A 17,740-nucleotide genomic window follows, 5' to 3' on the forward strand; every position below is an offset into this window, starting at 1 on the left:
GGATGCTGATGAGGAAGAGATGTCAAAAACCTACAGGACTTAAATATTGAGCCGAGGCAGTTTGTTTTCCTGGGATTCTCGTGTTAATATAACAGGAGTCTAGAGCTAAACCAGTACAGGGCTAGAATTCCTAGAAATCCCTACCGGTTTTAGAGCGCGCTTTCCAGAAAAAAAACCCAAACATTTGGGGTTAAACTGCTGCAGAAGCAGCTGCCAGTCTGCAGATATTGAGAGTTAATATCTTTTGAGATGTGTTCATTCTCTTAAAGAGATTCCAGCCCCCAGCGAGGCTTGTCGTCAGCGAGATAAGAGGGGCTGGCGAGGGTGGTGGCCGGCGTCTTCGGCCACGGTGTCGAGCGGCGCTGGAGGAGCGGGTGAGCGTAGGGTAGGGGTACGGCTTTCGGAGCCAACTGTAAATATTGAACTTGAACCCTGTGTCATTAGGATAACGACCGTGACTTTGGGTAGGTTTACATAGCTGCCAAACAAGTTCATCTGGTGGATAATAATTGTGGTCCTTCAGAGCATCCAAGGGAGTCAGCAACAAGAAGTAGTTTGGGGGGAGTGAAAACTTTATTGATTCCCCCCAGCCCAAGAAAAGAGTAAGTGTTCTTGTCGTCTTCCTTTTACCTCCTCTCTCTGCTGAATGATGAATGTGTGTGTGTATATATATAGAAAAAATATATATATTTGTTAGCTGGTCTTCAAGGATTGAAAAGATTTTAAAGTTGTTTTACCAGCATCGGGCAAGCTGCTATGTAAGTATGAAAGTTTCATTGCTATTAAGTTGTTTTCAACAAGAGTTTATCTTGCGTATACCAAACTGTACACTACTTTAATGTATAGAAGAGTACAGAGAGGGTTTTGTGGTTTTAAAATATTTTAAAAATTTGTATTGTAATTTTCTCACTTTTTCCCAGATAGAAGAGGTTTTGAACAGCTTCTGCCTTGGTATACCTTGGTTCTAGATCTGATATTCAAGTGGCAGAAAGGAAAAAGACTTTCTCCTTCATTTTTGTTCTCGTGAGTGTTTTTCTATTTACTGCTTTATTGAGCAAACTTCAGTTGAGGCAGCCAAGAACATTGTTAAACCGATGAATATTTACCTGCTTAACAAAGGTAGAATTTTATATAGACTGAAATATTTTATCTGTGTTATTTGGTTTGGTGTTCAGACAACAAACCTCTGGCTTTCTGGAACCAAAGAAATAAAAATCTTTGAGTATGACCCAGTCTGACAGTAAACTAGCCAGCGATGTGCCTTGCTCCAAGTAGACCATGAGCCCCATCAGTGTCTGATGAAGCCTGCTTTCTTACGGCTTTGTGTCTTATGCTGGTTTGTGGTTTGTAATTCAATTTTTTTCCACGATCAGGGCACCTACAAGTTTTCTCTCTGTCTTTCTCTGTTGGGTTTGGGGTTGGGTTTTTTTGTTTTGGGAGTGGGTTTTGGTGGGTTTTTTGGGTTGGGTTTTTTTTTGTGTGTGTGTGTCTACTGAGGTACTAATGCAAGCTGCACTGTTTCCTTAACTGAGGCACTTGGAGGATGTTTCCAGTGCGTGTTCATTAATTTCCCAGCCTCTACCTTCATGTCCAGCCTGGCTGAATGTCACCGATGGGTCTGAGCGTTGCTTTGGATGGGGGAGAGAATGGAAAGGCGCATAGCGACACACACTCCCATACGGTGGCAAAATCCTCCTTTCCCTAGGAAATCATGCTGAAGATGGGATCAGAAGAAGAAGGATGAAAAAGGGAGAAATGACATAGGCTGCATCAGGTTGCTTTTCTGCCGTCTCCAGTGAAAGGGTACAGAAATGCTGGGGTAATCATTGGGTGATCCAGTGCATGGATTTGAGGTGGGAAATCCTCGCATATGGAGCCGGGTATTATTTCCCTCACCGTGAGAGTCTGATGTCATTAAAACTTTTTAGCGCTTCTAATAATAGAAAAATACTGATTTCCTAGCTGGCTCTTAAATGCCTTTTAGTGGATTAGTTTGAATCACATCAACTAAAAGGTTGATCATCTGCCAGCCGATACAGTTGGGCCAAAGCTTTGTAAATTAATGAGCTCAAGGTGATTAGTACAGGTTTTGGTGCTTTGGACCATGCACCAAATTGTTGCCATGCAAGGTGTGTAGCACTGTATGTCTGTCACTTTTTTTTCCCTTTTAATTCTTATGCTCTGAGGCATAGCTTGGCAGTCAAAATAGACGTGAAGGGCTCTGATGCCAGCGAATGAAAATTATATTGTGGTTCCAAAAAGTAGGATCAACATTATAACCACTGCTTTGTTACAGAGAGACTTATTGCTGTGATAATTCTGACTCCGATCTCAATTCAAGACTGTCGTGTATTTAACAGGCTTGTATCTGGTGTCCATTCACAGGACCTGTTATGGAAAGAGGTTTTAAAGTCTTGCAGCTACACTTCTGTGTTGTTTTTGTGAATGGAAAAATGTCTTTGTACAAATGTGTTGGTACATCTGTTGTATAGAGCTGTGGAAGCTACACAGAGCTTCTGTGGGCACCAGTGCATCTTACTGCTTAACTGTTGACAGTTAGTGAGTCAAGGAGAGGACTTTCAAGCCGTTTGGTTGAGTTTTGTCCCGTTTGGTCTGGAATACTTGATAACTGTGTTCATTGTTGCCAGCTTTTGTCTTCACTCTGTTTTTTTTCTCTGATCGGCATCCATACTATATAACTGCTTTTCCAAGATCTTTACAGTTCTCTTCTTTCTACGGATGTCTGAAAATGGTTTACATTTCTTGGATATCATAAGCTTTCTTGAGGGAGGATTATTTTCAAGGTGATTTCTCTGGAAATGATTGCATGTGCTTTCAGCAGCTGTCAACAGCATCTGGCAGGGCTGGACCACCAGTTAGCAGTCTTAGCTACATCTGTCTGAGCGCCATTCATTTGCTGGATTTTTTACATTATTCTCAATCGTTTCAAGTAAGACTTTAATATCTGTTTGTTCTTTTCAAATCCAAAATAGCTGCAGATCTGTGTCAGTTAACTTGGTATTTCTTAGGGCACCGTGTCTCACAACAGTTCCATTAAAATTGGCGCATTATTCAGGAGTGAGGCTGTAACTGTGGTCTCCAGTGGGGCACTAAGTCTGCGTGTACCTCCAGGAGGTGTAAATATCTTTATTTTGTCAGTCCTTGGTGGCTCCATCTCCTGGGGTTCAGGTCCACCTTGTCAGATTCGTTGAACACAGGACATGTTTGGGGTCCGTGTGTGGTTGTGCACGCAGCAGCTGCCTTGTGTTGCTGGAAGAGCAGCTAGGTGCCATTGAAGTACCAGAAAAGTCATGTCCCGTGGACAGACCTTGCAAGACATGAGACTTGACTGTGTAATATGGCACTTCCAGCGTCATCTGAAATTTTTGGGTGCTCTGACACTTAAAATGACACATTGAGATTGCTTAAAGAAAGATCTTTGGCCACTTTTTGCTGCTGTTGCTGAGCCCAGCTGAGGCTGCGTGAGATGAACCCACCGAGCCCAGTTCTTCAGGGGTGACATCCTCCACGGCCGACGCTCGGAGACAGCTGGGCGATAACAGAGTGCGTCTGTGCGGGTAAAATGCTGTTCAAGTTAAGCAGCCATTGGCCTTGGTGTGAGTCGTAACATCGACTTTGGAGACTCTTTCCAAATCCCACCCATAATCACACTCTTGACTTAATTGTGGTTAAAACTCCCGGGTGTCTACAGCCATCAGGCCAGGTGGGCAGTGGTGTTAAATTCAGATCCAAACGATGTCTCGTAATTCAAAACAAACAGTAACCCCTCTGTCTCCAGTCGGGGTTTGAGGTCGCATCTCCTACCCCACGCCACGCGCTCGACGTTTGGGAGAGGAGCAGCCGGGCAGGACCGTCCTGCGGTGGGCAGATGGGAGCGGGTGGTTCGCTGCCCGCCGCTGTCGGGAAATCTCTGCGTCTGTCTGCGCCGACTTAAATATAACCACGTTCTGCAAAAGCCCACGCTGTATTTTTGTTCTGTGCATGTAGAAGCTGATAGGGTGATAAGATGGTAACTGTGCCTTGAGTTAGGCATATATATTTCTATTAACCCTGAGGGCAGCGTTGTAAATGTGCTCTTTTGTTTCCAGTTTAGCACAGGAAGCTTATTTTGGCTTCATTTAACGTTACTGCTCAAACTGGCGGGGAATCAGAAATTTAGTTACATGACATCATATGTCTGGCACAGCAGCATGGCTTGGAGCTTCATAGAAACCAACCCCATCTCGATAATAAATCAAAAATTGAAATATCTGTGCAAGTCTGTCATAACAAGAGAAGGCTGCGTGGCACTTTTTTATTTCTTCTCTTCCGCTTTGAGAAGACAGACAAAATGTTCTGAACTGTTGCAATGACCCGGATACCGATGTATAAGCAAGCAGAAGGGATGAAGTTACGGGGTTTGTGCTCTGGGGATGGGTGCCGGCCCCGTCCCCCTCTGCTGCTCTCGGGGCTGAAAATTCACCTGATGTCCCGGTGTGGCGCCTCCGCTTTGGCCCAGGTCTGCTGATTTATGGCAGAATTGTAATCATGAGGATTGCATGTGTTTCCAGTTACACTAAAAAAATAATAAATCTATGCTGGCAGATAAGAATGTATGGCGGTTTAGCTTGCAAGAGTTGTAGCTACTTTGTTTCTGGTGTAAAGTTGATTTTATTAATTTAATTTTTTTTTTAGCCAAAAGACTATAAAGAAAAGACTTAAACCACTGATTATTATTTCTTCTCAGGTGAATAATTTTCATGGCTACAGCGTGCAAAGTTTTAGGATTTATAGAGGACGAGCCTGGAAGAAACAAATCACTTGTGGAGGACTGAGACCTTTTCTGCTTTCCTGTTAGTTTTATCACACAGGCAGTGTGATAGGCATGGATGTGCACAGAGAGTAAATACAAGAGCAAACTCCACAAACTTCTATCTGTTGGGGTTTTTTTTCCTTCATTTTTCTAACATTTTCATCTTGAGCAGTGCTTTTGCTCTTTTTTTTTTTTTTTTTTTTTTTTTTTTTTTTTTCTTTTCTCCTCCACAGTAGCGTGCATAGAGCAATAGTTGTCAGCTTGTTCTGGAGGAGTCAGGTCTGGTGCCTGCCTTCCTTGTAAACAAAGCTGTAGCAGAAAGAGCAGACACCTGATCAGAGGTGGCAACCTGTTTTCTAATTAATTCCTGATGCTTCTCACGCTGCTGTATAACTTTATAAGGAGTTCAGAGAGATACTGTTCCCCTGGTTCGGGAGGCTTGGTTACTGCACGCCTTATCCAGCCGCATCTCGGCAGGCCTAGATTTCTTGGGTTACCTGTCCCTTCTCTGCAGAAAGGTATATTTTTAAAAGCACTTATTGTATTGTCAGGGTCTTTTTATGCTGCAGACGAGGGACCTGGCTGTCGGTGGGTGAGAATGTGATGATTCCTTGGTGCCAGACCCAACGGCACTGCTTTGGCTCCGGCGCTTGGACGAGTGGGGTGTGAGCAAACTATTTTTAGCGTGTATTCGTAATCGTGGCGCTCGGAGCTGCGGCTGCAATTACGAGGTTACGTGTAAAGCTGCTGTGGGTGTAAGAGGTGCCAGGTCCGGGTGGGTGCCGCAGCTCGCTCGCCGGCGCCGGTGTTCGCTCGGGCTTTGTGGGGAGGATGCTCGTTTCGCTGGGCAAAGCCACGACGGCCCTACGGAGCCGGTATTTGAGGTCAGTGGAAGGTTTTCTGCTGCCCCAAACGCTATCGCACTGAGCACCAGAATACCAGAGGAAAACAGAGCAAGTGAAGCGTCTTCCCCTGGGAATTTCTGGTTTCCACGTGTTTTTGGAGTTAGCAAGGCTTTACCCTTAAATATAGAAGCAAACCCTGTAGACTTGCCCCGAGAGGAGCATTGAGGGTGTGATCACCGAGATAACTGCACGCTTTTCAGCTTCTACCGGTGATCCCTGCGTGCAAACGCCGTGCGTAGAGCACGAGTGCCTGTGCCCTGAGCATCCTTGCACAGCCACCACCTGCCTAGGTGGTTCTTCCAGCATCTAGAGAGCTCCCTCTCTAGATAAGCATTAATTTTTTTTTTTTTTTTTTAACCCAGACCTCTTAACCATCATGAGTTATTTAGGGAGAATAATTATTGGAAATGGGATGTACTAGTGAAGGTATCATGGATAACAAACTGCTTTTCATAAGAAAAAAAAGAAGGAAACAAATAGGAAAGGGGAGTGAGGATGGGATGACTCTTCAAAAATTCTATGGGACGATCCCAGATACTAAAGGGAAAGGTTCTCTGGTCATGGAGCTCTGGTCCATTTGGAGGTGGCAGGTTTTGGGTTGAACGGGCAGCTGATGGTGAGCCTCGCTGGTTTGGCGCTGTTTCTTGTTGCTCCTGTGGCCCCTGCCTGGGATTATAATAGATAATCATTGCAACCAGCAATTTTATCGGCTAATCTTGCTGTCTATTTATAGTGCTCGTTTGCCCTATAATATAGTCTTACTTTTTATAGTTCTTTTTTTAATGTCTGTCTTGCATTGGTTGTTTGAGATGTTTACAGCGAGTGCGTGTTTTACTTAAAAAGAGAACAGAAATGCCCTTTTTCTTTAGTTAGAACTCAACATGGATTTAAGCACATAGATTGTTTTACAGCCGGTGACTTGTGACATAATTGGACGTTATGGAAATTAAATCAGTTTTTCAGTGCCAAAATGTGTATCTGTTGGTGACTATGTTGGGGATATCATAGATGTTGTCAAGTAATCTGTGTTTTATCTATAATATTCTTGGAAAGGCCATCATTCCCTGTAAGAACCTTGGCCTGATTTAATTTTTCATGAGGTCTCAATTACATATAAAAAAGAAATTAACTAAAATAGTGCCGTAGAAAGCAATCTGGAATTCCTCCCATCAGATGTGTTCTCACGTATCCTTTGGACCAGTCAGATTTTTGAATTTTCAGCCTATTTGCTAGTTAGCCTCTCTGTTGCCTTTAGGGAATAAACTTCTATCATACTTTATTCTAGGCTGATTTAATTTTTTTTTTTTGTAGGTTTTCAATTATCTGTAAAATCTTTCAAATAAGCAGTTCTTACTAGTGCTTGACTTACTGTCTGGTGGGTTTTTTGTCTGTCTTTTCAAATAATGGTGTGGGCCAAATTTGCTGGCCTGGTTGTGCTGTCAGCTATATATTTTGGACAGCAGTGCTGGCTGTGCTGACCCCCGGGCAATGTTTTGTTAATGCAAAGGAGCCTTCAGCCTCGTGGAGGAGGTTTCTCAATGCTTAAGGAACTCTTTGCTAGGAAAGACGTATAATGAAATATAATGATATTGGCCTAGTGCTTAAGTTGGAAAGCAGAACTGTACAAAGTTTCAGTTCAAATGTTTTAAAGAAAATGGTTTTATTTTGTCTTAAATATTCCTTTGTATTTGTTGTGGTAAAAATATGGTAGTGTTGTGGCTATGATTGTGGAGTGTCTTTGCTAGAAGCCTGTTTTCTCCCAAGGCTGGAGGAAGAGATGTCCTCTCGGGCTCATGATTTATAGCGGTATATGCTTACTGTTATCATTGGAAGTAATTGTCAGAAAGGGTCAATTTTAGAGAAATTTGTAGCTGAAGAGCAGTGTATTTTCAAGTCAGATCACCATTTCACTGATCAGGCATGGATTCCTCAAAAAGTGGGGAGTAGGACTGAGAGTGGAGATCGGGTCTAATGAAAACCAGTAAATCGTGGTCTTCCAGCAGTGAAAATGTCAGCGGTGACATAATGAAAGCTATATATCGTGGCCTGTGGAATGCTGGATGATTCATGTGTGAAAATTAAGCAACTGGTTAAAGCGGGGGGGGGGGGGGGGGGGGGGCACAGTTTGAAAACTGCATCTGCTTTTAGCGTGTTTTGTGTGTAAGAGTTTAAGGCAGATGAGTCGGAGCATGATTTTGAGGTATTCTTCAGCTATGCTGGCGATAACATCTCTTAGCTGGCAGACACTTGAATTACCGATGATACTCCATAAACACTCTGTACCTTGGGAAAGCGGACTTTCTAATGCCAGGATGACGAGGCATTTGGATCTAGCAACAGGCACAGCAGACGAAGAGATGAATGAAGGAGCAGAGGAGTCTGCAGTGAAGCTCGATCTCCAGGAGGTGAGAGGTTTGATGGAGCAGACTGGAGATGGAGCAGGAGGAGGTCTGCCTTAGCTCCCAGTTACTGATATTGAATAGGCTATCTAATATCATATATAATATTTGCCATCTGGTGAACTAATGATACTAAAGCATCTCAACTGAATGAGACAGATAGTGGCAGAGATGACGGTGCGTGGAAAGGTGGTGGGTGGAAGGTGTTAACAAAAGTGCTGTGGCAAATGCACGAGACGTCAGGGTGTGGGGCTGGTTACAGCTGAAGGCAAAGGGGGGGTGAGGATGTCAAACCCCCACAGAGGCTGCGTGACGCCTCCTGCACGGGAGCTCTGCCCCAGGTAGGTTTATCAGAGGCACAAGACCAAAGGGGTGACGACAACTACATTGCAGAGATGTTCCAGGGTGGAGGGAGAAATTACTTTTTGAAGTTTAAAGCTTAACTAATACCAAGTAGGGGTTACGTTTGAATTTTTGTGTACCGGAGATTGGCGAAGTTGCCAAGCGGTACATGCCGAGTCGGTGTGTATGTAGAACGATCTATGGAGGCGCGTGCTCCAGTTTAGCCCAGTGAAGCAAGTCAAGCGAGACCCGTACTGGTTTGTACAGGTGTGCCTCTGGGCGAGCAGGGTCACAGAGGTGGGAGAGCAGACCCACTAGATTCTGCGTTTTCCTCATTTTCTTATGGGGTGAACCATAAAGAGACGTGGTAGTAAAATTGTTCAGTGAATGTGGTTTTCTCGCCATCCTGGACAAGTCAATCTCTTCATGCCTCAGCTCCTGCTCCTCTCCTCTGCTGATCTCGGGCAATGCCCAACCCTCTGTCCTGGCTCCCAGGATCTCACTTTAGTGTGCTTCATTTTCCTGATTTTGGTTGTTCTGTTTTTATTACCAGAACCAGGGTTTACCTGTTCCGCTGGGCGCCAGGTAGTGGTCCCATGACTCTCAGGATTGAGCCCACAGAGTCTTCCTGCCCCTCTCCTTCCTCTTAGCACTTTTTTAGGTACCTTTATTCATGCAGGCATTAATTTTGCCATGAGATGAAATGAAGGCATGAATATAATTTTGTTATTTTGGGAAAATACCAGCTAGCCAGGCACCGCAGTTTCAGGCAAGTTCACTTTTTCTATCCTTGTGCACTGTTATTTGAAACTAACCGTGAATCGACACAGTAAATAACCAATGAACTCCAGGTAATTATTTCTGGTGGGTTAAAGTAACAATTGGAAGAAAAAAAATAAACAACCACAAAACAAAACAAAAAGCCCAAAACAGCAGCAAAAACCAAGAACAAAAAAAAAATTTTCTGACATTGCTTACAAACGAATAGGTCTGGTTTTGTAGAAATCCAGGAGCATGAGAGCCTGCCTGCCTGGTTTTGTGCTTGCAGGGATTCTAGTGCAACAGTGTGTACCTCTGTACAGTATCTTGATCTCCCGTTACTAAAAAAGAATAAATATAAATACATGTATTAGCTTTATGACATGCTAGCAGACAATGATCATGGGAAAGTTTTTGCGTTTAACTGTGTCATATAACAACAGTATTTTTAATGAGAATATTGCGTTATGCCCGATTTCTACACAGTAAAATGGAGGAATGATTGACAGTGATTAGCTGTAAGTGAACTGTAGGGAGGGTGCAGAGCTTGTATGAAAACCAAATGAAAAATTAAATACACAAGGAAACTGGTACAAGGGGGAAATGAGTATGTCTCTGCTTTAATCCGGGAGTTTTTCTGTCTACAGTTAATTTACTTTATAAGCAGTTGCCTCCAAATTCCGAGTAGCAAAGTGGTTCAGATCACTTTAGATTCAGAAAGATGAATTAAAACCAGCATTAATTCAGCTATTCAGTGCATGGCTGCAGACTCGGTTTGAGACAGGTCGCGGGGCGAGCGTTTTGTCCGTCTGTAGGGGCATTAACAAGGGTGGGTGACCGTTGCAGAGGAGCTTTCTGTACAAGCCAAGGGTAAAGAACTTTCTGTAGGAAGGCACGTATATATTGCTGCTCGGCTTCAAAGGCCACGTATATGCAGACAAGTACCAGGGAGCTCACTGAGGTCTCCGTCTCCGAAACCTCCGCTGAAACCCATCGGTGTGGTGTCGGAAGCTTGAAACGGTCACGGGAGTAGTGGCTAAAATGAGGATGGCATTTTATAGCTTCCCGTCATGGTGGAGATGATAATTTTCTTTTAATTGGCCTTTTTTTTTTTTTTTTTTTTTTTTCACAAACAAGTTAGAAAAATAAAGGAATTAGATGGCTTTTTCTGGGAGGCCAAATAATTAATTGGCCATTGAATTCAAATAACACTTGAAAGTCTCATGAAGCATAGCGGGAGGTTGTTTGTTTGGGTTATGCTGGGTTTTGTTTTTCTGGAAAAGCTATTGAAAATCTGAATGAATTAATGATGGTGGTGTTTGTTTACTCCATGGATTAACTAGACAGCTGAAAGAACACTAATTGGTCAGTTCTAATTTGGGTTTCTTTTACATGACTTTAATGATATGTAGCTTTTCTAATGTTTATACCAAATAAAATATGCATTAAAATCAGAGGGATGGCAGCAGAATAACTTTGAGTAAAGCTTTATGAGCAAAGTATTTGAATTTCAGTATCACAGGATAGAAAAAAAGTAATCAGATTAATTTTGCTCTTTTAATGTAACTGATTATGGAAATTTCTGCAAAGAGAGATTTCCTACAAAGTCTGTTGCAGTCATTGTGGAGCAAAGGGTGGCAGTACAAATAACAAAATAGCGCAAGAGAAAGGTCTGATTTATTTTGATGCACAAAACCGGTTTTGGATGCCACCTCTGACTCGGCTAGATGTGGACACGCACAAACATGAGCTACTTTTTTCTATCAAGAAAATGAGATACTTATCTAAAGGATCGTTGTGCGAGGCTCGGGTCGTTGTTCATTAAACTTTATGTAGGTGCCGAAAGCGTATAGCTGGGAACGGTCAGCCCATTCCCAATTATTTCCCTGAGGGTTAGCCGCTGCCATCAGTGCGGCATCTTCTGCAGCCCGGTTTGAAACACGCTCTTTGGAAATGAGCAAAAGCGGCTGTGTTGTCCTCAAATGTGTCTCCTCCCTTTGTAGCTTGCCAGTATTTTTGATGCCTTGTGCCAACAGGAATTCACGTGTGGGTCGGGAAATAAAAAATGGCATGAACTCCGGGTGAACTGCCAGGGGAACAGAGCCCTTCTGCAGCCTAATCTATGTGGGTCTGGGGCTGGAACAATACCACCTGGTGTTCATTAACTACTACATAAATATGTTCAATTGGGGAAAAAAACATGGCACTACAGCGTGAATGGGTAAAAGCAAGGGAGTTCATTAATATCTTGCCTATCATGAGGAATAGTAATAGCCCGATCCTGCTTACGCCGATTTTGGTGAAAAAGCCCTCATTTCTCTTCTATGAGGGAAAAGCTCAAGTTTTGAATTAGTTCATAATAATAAAATCTTGTTTCCACAATATCGTGTTTTCGGGGCTGATCTCTGAACTTCCACAAAGCTCGCTTTGGGTCGATGCTGAGCCGTCTGTGACTCGGTGCCTAATCTAGCATGTCAAATGTGCGGGGTGATGTCCGAGAAGAACTGTCACAAATCGCTCTGGAGAGCCGAGGGGGAAGGCATCAGCAGAGCGAGGACACAATGGTGCAGATTGATGTATGGTTTTATTAAAGCACAGTTTGTTGCATGACAGACAAGCATTTTGGCTCACTCTTTAATGCCTTCTGCGGTGTTTAATACAAGAAGTTTCTTGTTGGCAATACTTTTGGTACAAAAATGCTGAACTTAGCCTTGCAGGAAAGCAGGGGGGGAAGTATTTTCATTTGAAGATGTCCTTTTCACCAATTATATTTTGAGATGTCACTAAGCTGTTTTTTTTAATTTGGCCCAAGCATGCTTGGTTAATTGGGTAGAACACATTTTTGTAATCAGAAGGGTTTGGTGCTTTGGTCTCTCCCCAATTATTCTGTGTAACAGTCTCCTTTCACAGCCAGAGCCGTAATCCTGCCCATTTGAAAATAACGGGTTTGTTTACAGACCTATTTTCCACAAAATTCTACCAAACGCTTTTTTGCTAATTTTTACAACTTGAAATGTTTGTTGCTGTAGCACAAATAAACTGTTCTGTGAGTTTAACCAGGACTGACCTTAGGTTAAGCAGTCGTTCCTTTAATCCTCTAGAAATAGTGAGTTTGTGCTGATGATCTTCCTGGTCTCTAGACTGTCCCAATTTTCTAGACTTAATAAAAATGTAACTTCAAAAGCTCACCAGGATCATCTTATTCTTTTAAAACTGCTGTTTATCTATATGCCAGGTTGGTACATAGACTAGAAAACTATTTTATCGAAGAGTTTCATGTCTTGGTTGCAGAGTAGATCGTTTGCCAGCTATCTCTTTGTAAGCATGGGATACGTTCTCCCACTTTGTTTGATTTCACTCGTCTCTTTGGCACCTCTTACTCTTTGGCTACATTTTATTTGGTAACATGCTGCAGTATTTTTTCCTTTTTCCTAGCAGATGCATTGCACAGTTGTATCGTTAGTGCTTCCCTGTGTTTTAGTTGGAATGCTCTTGCCTACTGGCTTAAATGTAAATAGGAAAGATGGTCCAGGATGATCCCAGTTGCTGTTGCCATACCGAGCCTCACCCAAATTTAACTTGCTGCATAGGCTCGGGACCTCATTTGACTTTTCCCTAGGAGAGCATCACCACCCTGCCCACTGCCAGCGCTGTTTCGTGGTCTGGCCACCAACCCTGGACCGGCAGTCGCAGCCTCCCTGCCCCGAAACCCCCTTCCCTGGGCACCCTGGGGCCAGCTGCACGAAGCCTTGCACCTCTTCCTACAAGACTTTCACGAGGAGCAGAAAGGAGCCATATGCAACATGTGGTCCACAGAAGTAGCATCCCTGCCTTGAACAGGGGAGCCCTTTCAGTTGCCCCAGTGAACTTAAATGTTTATTTAGGAAATAATTTAACCCCCTCCTCCCTTTTGCAGAGGGGCTTGGCTGCTGGAACTCAACGACTGGGGTTTTTTTGCTTCTTATTAGCAGGAAAATCCCAGGATTTCTGTGCTCACGCATGGTTTCCTTAACCTCTGTCTGCATGGAGCCAGGCTGTCTTGGGGGCTTCCCACACGTTGAGGTCAGCCCATGTGCTGTGGGACGCAGGAGGGGCAAGTGCCGGCTTCCAAAATCCCCAAACTGAGCTGAATCCTGATCTTACGCATCCTGTTGAGTTCAGGGCTGCCTCTATTGCATGCCATGCAAAAACCTGGGGGATAGGTCGTGAAATGATTTATTAGGTCAGCTGTGTCCATCTTGCTGCTAATTCAGAAGTGTTCATAGTCACAGTCTTGAATATTATGCGTAATTTAAAAAAGACTAGTGGTGTCCCTGCACCACTGTGTGCTATGTATGGTGGAGTGAAATGGGAATTAATTATGTCTAACTTTGAGTATCTCACCTCCTCAGTTTGACAATTAGTTTGCATAAATTATATATTCTCATATGAACATCATAGCCTGCCTGATTTTTTCGGTCAAATACTAAGTATCTGAAATACTCAAGTGAAATATATCTGTTTCATCTCTCCTCTGTGTTTACCTAAAGCCAAACTATCCTCTGGGGATGCATGAATAGAAGTGGCGTTTTACTACAACTCATTATAAGATGAGGGGTTTGTACAGGACCTAAGAAAAGTTAAGCTTTCACTAGTAGGACTGAAAATATCAGCAATACAGGTTGAAAATAGAAGCAATGTGCTACTTCTAAAATAATCTTGAAATCACATCTTGTTAAGTATTAAATTGCAACCAAGGGAAGACGGCGTGAGAGGGAACATATTGTACCCCCCTGCACTTCCCCAGGACGTGGGCTTTTAGCTCAATGAACTACAGGCTTTGTAATTAGCAGCAAGGCGATTAGATCGTCCACATTTCTGGGAGTAATCTGTGCACTAATTGTGCTTGATTGTTTAATTACTCTTGCTTACTGTAATTGAGGAGAGGTAGTGAACCCCTTTGCAAGAGCTCCTACAGGTTCCTTAGGTAGAAGTTGCGTGTGCTTTGCTACATCCCATGTTATTGGGAGGGTAACATATAATTAACCATTCCCAGGGCTAAACCACAAAGAAAATTCTCTAAATGGCAAGTAGAAAGAAGCTGGATTTGAAGGCAATTCAAACTAATTCCAGTTTTTGTTCAAAAGTTTTCTGATGTCTTTGGTAGGAACCAAAAGGCAGGAAATAAACAGATAGACCAAAAAAAGGAGGTTAATAATTCAGTAGGATAGGGATGGAGGGGAAAAAAATGCAATTAGAGCTGGCAAAGTTGCAAATAGTCTCTGGGATTGCTCTCCAGGATCCTGCACAGCTGGTAGATGGGAAAGCTTCCACTGCAGTTTGGGTTTGTCTTTGGACAGTGATGACATGATGGAGACACAGACTTGGGGTTTAGTTTTTGAAGCTGTAGAGAGATGCAAATGAATACTGATATTATAGTTTCAGTAGCAGCTTTATGTAGACTGGAAGAAAGGCAGGAGGAAACGTAAAGAACAGTGAATTAACTCTTGCAGTGGTTCGGCAAGTCACATTGGTGACGTGCATAAGGAGGAACTACTGTTGGGTAGACTTTGCGTCCACGAAAAGGCCTTCCAGCATTGTTGTACTGGTGGTAACTCCTTTGACTTGGTTTATCACTGATGAATAAACATCATAACATAGTAGAAGGATGGTCCAGCTGACCTTGCACAGTGGAATTTGCTAGAGCAAATTACTTGTGCTGTGGTTTCTGCAGTTTCTTACAGATGTTGCTGCTTTGGCACGCTGTGCTTGGTCCTTTAGGGCTGATAAGTCTGCTGCCTACTGAAAGGAAGCTTTTATTTGCTTTTGCTATTTTATTTATCTGAAGGAAGTGTTGCTTTAGGGTGCTCTGAGGTGGAGGCTCTTCCAAGTGTACAGACGAGAAAATGTCTTCAAGATGAAATGAGGTAGTCAGCTATAAAACCTGGAGATGAGGCCGAGACAGCGAGGAGGAGATGTAGGAGGAAGGTGGAGCTGAGATGTCAGCAGAATCATCAACCTCCTCTGAGACTGGGCACCCTCCACCTGCATCAGATGGCCAGGGAGAGCAGGGCCACGCTTCATCTCCTGCGGGAAGGAGGGAGGTGGAAGGGTACTGAACACCACAGCACGTGCCGTACTCGCACGAGGAGGAGAAGCACAGAAATGCCCACAAACCAGGAATTCCTCCGTGCCTCCTTTGGCCAAGTGTTTGTATGGGAAGATTTGGTGTCTGACTTCTTTTTGCTCTCGAAACGCTGCAACGTTTGCTGCAACCTTGCAGCTTGTGGCCTTCAGTCAAGGCCAGCTAGCAGGTGCCTACTGAGCTCGCGAGAGGGTCAGGAGGGATAAATACATCCTCACAAATAACTGTTGTCTCCAACAACGCGTCTCCCCCAGAACCGGAGGTCTGACGTTCATCAGCGCCTCTGCTCGAGGGCTTCCCGGTCCTTCCTTGGAGAACGGGGACCTTCCATTGTCCCCAGCGCTGGTGACAGCGAGGACAAGACATCGCCACCCTAATGAGACCCGACAAATGGGCAATTGGGCTGCTGCTTAGGGAATTTAATGGTTAATTTCCATAGCGCCGTGTCAGGGCAAAGGGCAGGAAGAAGTAATCCTGCTGCAGAGCGGGGATGGGGATGCCTTTCCGTCTGAAAGGTGCTGGTGAAGCTGGAAAGATTGAGTTAACTAGGATTTCTGTGTCAGCGCCCAAGACCTTTTATAAACAGACTGTATGATCTAAATACCATGTGACTATTTCCCCTAACTGCAATCCGGTATCAAATTCAGAGTGGGCCATGCCATTTTCTATTAGGTTGGTGCATGCACTCTGCTATGCAAGAGAGGCTACTACATCTGGAAAGGAGCCGAGTTAATTCAGAAAGAAAAAATGTGTGTCCGTACGCTGGAGAACAAGTCTGTTCTGCGAGCAGAGGTTTAGCCTCGTGCTAGCCAACGTGTCAGCAATAACCGTCTTAAAAAATATTGTTGTACAACGTTTGGCGGTTTTGGCTGAAAGCCATGAACTAAAAGGGGCTTGTGAGCAAAAGAAAAAGCCTTCGTGCCCTTGATGAAGCTTCTTAGGGCTTATAGGCTTCGTGGAGAGAAGCCATCTTTGCAGACAAATATCATTTTGGATGATTTTGGGAAAAAAGTGAACTGAAAACAATTTTTTGTCAAACGTCTGCAGTTTTTAAAACGGTGCATCCATATATATCTCGCCTTCCTTTAAAAACAAAAAAGCAATTACATTTTATTTTTATGCGTGGCTGTAAAAACAGAGAGAATGAGCGTGCTGAACAGTAATTATCGAATATGTTTGATTTTATTGAAAACAGGTGTTGATATTCCACTCTGTGAAATACCAGTATTACCTTAAATATCCACAAATATTTTCTCAGTTGGATGCAGTATATTTGTACATGTATTTTTCCCCCTGTGAAAGACAGAACTATGTGTACCCACGTGTGCATACTCAAAATATTTGTGAAATATGGAGCATTCAGGTTTCTGACAGTAGGTACTTCTATGTCCAGAGAAGTATCTATTTTTATACTACCTATGCGTCTATGAAACGACCAGGTAGAACATGCTTGCTGTGAAGAGCGGTGACTGTAGTGGTGGCAGGTGGTTTGTTCAATTAGTACTTTCTACTTCAGCAACTGCCATGGTTCAAAACCCCTGGTCTGCTCAGGATTATTTTGTAACACACAGCTTTTTAAAATTTATTTATTTTATTTTAATTCCTTACCTATAATTAAATCTGTTTCAAGCATATAAAATAGAGGTGGGGAAGTGAATTCTATATATTCATTTGTGGTTCTTGCAACTCATTAGAAGTGGTGCTGGCAATTAAGCTACTTGTAATGACAAGAGGCACGATGTGAGTATTTTTAGCGTGCAGCTGGAGGATTTCTGCCACCCTTTGAGGCAGGACTAACAGCCACTTGTCTTCTGAATCTGACGACTAGGCAAGTATTGACAGTTACATACAGACATTTGGAGATTGGCTGAATAAGCAATTGGTCCCATAAAAGGGAGCGTATATGATAGAGGGAAAACTGGTGTCCTCAACTGGAAGACTTTGAACAGTACTGTAAGTATAAGTGCTTTTTGTGACTATGCTGAGAAATCCCAACAAATTATTTTCTTCTTATACCTGGGAGGAATTCTTGCCATTGTTTTAATCTTGCTATGTTTTAACTTAAAATATTGCTATTTGTCCCTTATGTTCTTGTTTGATAACATATGTTAATCATGACTTGTGGCTGAGAGTTTGCCTTGAGCTATGAAGAGCTCCTGCCTTTGGGATGGGGGTCCTGATTTTTTTGTACTGCAACACAGGATTGCTGCTGAGACCCTGTGAGCTGACAGAGAGTTTCACTGCAAATTGCTGATTTCTTGAAACGAATAATGGGGCTTGTTAAATCTGCCTTGTTTTGTTTGGGATAAAAAAAAAAAAATCTAAAAAATCCCTCTCTCCTCCAAACCTTCATTATCTCAATGGTATGAATATAAAGCAATTTCCACACGTGACAACC

This window comes from Buteo buteo, chromosome 5 (assembly GCF_964188355.1).
Source record: "Buteo buteo chromosome 5, bButBut1.hap1.1, whole genome shotgun sequence".
In the NCBI taxonomy this organism is placed as follows: Eukaryota; Metazoa; Chordata; class Aves; order Accipitriformes; family Accipitridae; genus Buteo; species Buteo buteo.